Genomic DNA, 3248 nt, shown 5'->3' with positions numbered 1-3248 from the left:
ACCACAACCTCCGGATCCCTCGATGCCTTCCTCACAATCATGGTATGCAACACAGTGCTACTTCTCACCAGAGAATTCATTTTATTGTAAACAAACTGTGTCAATGGGCTCCCGCTTGTGTGTTTCACTGGTCTTACCATGCTTCCTATCACTGTGAATTAGCAGCCTGACAGAACCACAGAATGGCTACTTTTTGAAAATTAAGGCTTTTATTGGGAACATCTTAGATTTATAGAAAAATTGCAAAAATAGTACAGAGAGTTCGCATATGTGCTTCACCCAGTTTTGGTTTAGTAAACATACCATTCAGTAATGTTGTGTTACATTACTTGGGTACATTAAAAAAACAACAACACTGATTTGGGTACATTACAATGAACTAAACTCCAGACTTTATCATTAGTTTTTCCTTTTCCAAGATACTTCAATTAGTTGTCTTGTCTCCTTAACCTTCTCTAGTCTGTGACAATGTTTCAATTTTCCTAAGTTTCATAACTTAGGTACTCATGAAGAGTACTGGTCACTTACTTTGTAGAATTTTTCTCAATTTGTGTTTGTCTGATGTTTGTGTCAAGACCAGAGTGAAGTTTTATGGGTTTTAGTAAAAAGTGCTCTTGCTACAGGGACACATGATATCAGTGGTGATGTTAAACCTGATCATTTCATTACGGTAGTGCTTTCCAGATTTCCCTACTGTAAAGTTACTATTTTTCCTTTCCTATATTCTAGCTTGTATCTAGCCCACCCTAAAGGGATTTAGGGAGGTAATATTCACCTTCTGGATGAGAGAATATTTACATATATTATGTGTAATTCTTCTATAAACAAGAGTTGTCTTTTCTCTACCTGTATTTACTTATTCACTCATTTAAACATTTTTTATAACAGTATGAACCCATGTATGTTGATGTTATACTGTGGTTTATAACCTAGCACTGTTTTTCATTTTGTTGTCTAAATAATTACGGTTCTGGCCATTGGGACCCCTTTCATGCTAGTTCCTTGTCTTTTAGACATACCCTCATCCTTTTGTATTTTTAGCACTTTCTCTTGTTTTCATACTACAAGATACTCCAAATTCATCTTGTAGTTTTGATGACCCAGCTTCATTTTCAGCCATGAAATAACCTTTTAAAAACTCAGCTGTGTGGCAAACCCTTGAGAGTCTGGGTTAATAAACATCACCAAAGATGTAAAAAGGAGTTTTGAATGTTCTTTTGAGGGTAAAGTTACCTTATATTTGGGTATTCCACAGACAGTTGTATCAATGTTATCTGGAAGTATGATTTGACTGTTGTGTTTATTAAGAAGTTAAGGATATTTTAGACTCATAGAAACAGAGACCTGACTGTTGATTGCCAGAAGACAGCGGGAATGGGGACTAGATAAAAGAGGTGAAGGGATTAAGTACAAATGAATAATTCACAGGGGTGTAAAGTATAGCACAGGGAATAGGGTCAATAATATTGCAACAACCATGTATGGTGCCACATCATTACTAGAAATATCTGGGGAGCACATTGTAAAGTATATGATTCTCTAATTACTATGCTGTACACCTGAAACCAATATAAAATAATATGGAAAGAAAACTATAATTGAAAAATTAAAAAAAAATAAATTAAAAAATAATAGTTCATTAAAAGAGTATGTGCTACAAATAATTAGGCAGAAATAAAGTTTGATTGCCATTGTTTGTATGCAAATGAATGCATTATAGTTATGCTCAAAACAAATAAAAATTTGTGTCTTTATAGATATCTTTCTCATAAGCAGTCCTGAATGAACTAATGACAGTGCCACAAAACCAATAGAAATGAAGAAATTGACTGAAGTTTCACAAAGCAACCCTTTGACAGCCAACTGTTAATAACAACTACATATCAATGAATTGCTTGTATTTTATTCATACAACAGATTGTGAAAAGTTATATATAAACTTGTTATTTCTTAAGTAATAATAATAAAGTGAAATGATACAATAATGCCCTTTGTGTAGCTAAGAATTTTCTGGAATAATCATAAATTTAATACATATATGTGTTTTCTGGGGGGGAAGGTCTACTGCTTTCATTAGGTTCTCAAGGTGCCTGATAAAATTTTTTAGAGACTACCACATTTATTTAATAAATGCATTATATTCTAACAGAAACTAAAAGACAAAAATGAATGTTATGGGTTGAACTGTGTGCCCCTTCCCAATTCCTATGCTGAAACTCTAGTACTTCAGAATGTTACCTTATTTGGATATATAGTCTTTACAGAAGTAATCAAATTAAAAGGAGATCATTAAAGTGATCTCTAATATAATATGACTGGTGTTATAAGAAGATTGAAACACAGAGAGGTGTAGAAAGAAGATGGTGTAAAGATCCAGGGATGAGGATGAAAAAGAGGCTCCATAGTGAATCTTACTGAAAGTAACCTCACAGGATGATCAGATCATAAATTCCTAACTGGGCAGGTCATGGTGGATAGTCACACCTCAAACCTGTAAGAAAGTTTGTCTTTGTCTTAGGCAAGCCTTGTCCATTGTTTTTTGTGCATCTAGTTAACACACTTTTGAAATGCCAGAGTAAACCTTGTTTTTAGAAAACTCTGAGGAGTAACCAAACCATCTTGTTGACTATCCTCTACCTCGCTTTCTCCCTCTTTCATGTAATCTTTCTCACAGTCCCTCCAAATGTATAAAAGAAACTAAAAATGTGTCACTCTCTGAAACATTTGAGATCTTGCTTTTTGACATGTCCTAAGTTTAGCTCAAATAAACGCAACATTTTTTAAGTTAAGTGAGCTTTTAATGAGTATATAGAAATAGGGTGGGCTTGAAATGTGTCAACTAGTTTTCCAGAAATAATCTTTGCTACATAGCTCCAGGGTAGGATGGTCCACAACAGATAGTCTGTGCATCATTTGAAATATGAAGGATGACCACAATCTTTTTATGCTTGGAGGTTTGGTGCAGGGTACTGTGTGCTGTTACAGCTCATGAACATTGTCACTGATCTGCTTACTCACTTGGTTGTTCTGGGGTTCAGCATCGTGTGTTACAGCTCTTGCAGGTCCCAATGGATTTATTCCTTTAGCATTTCCAAGTCCTAGGCCAGAGCATGCAACTCTGGGGCAGCAGTAGCCAGGATCTGAGCTTCTCCTTGTCATTCTGGATGTATTCCTTCATTTTCTTTGGATCCTGGTACAGGTGCTTATCTCTGTGATGAAAGCTTATCCTGCCGGTTACCTGAAACCTG

The sequence above is a fragment of the Myotis lucifugus genome, unplaced genomic scaffold (assembly GCF_000147115.1).
Source record: "Myotis lucifugus unplaced genomic scaffold, Myoluc2.0 scaffold_359, whole genome shotgun sequence".
NCBI classification, from domain to species: domain Eukaryota; kingdom Metazoa; phylum Chordata; class Mammalia; order Chiroptera; family Vespertilionidae; genus Myotis; species Myotis lucifugus.
Note: the sequence above shows the minus strand (reverse complement) of the source record.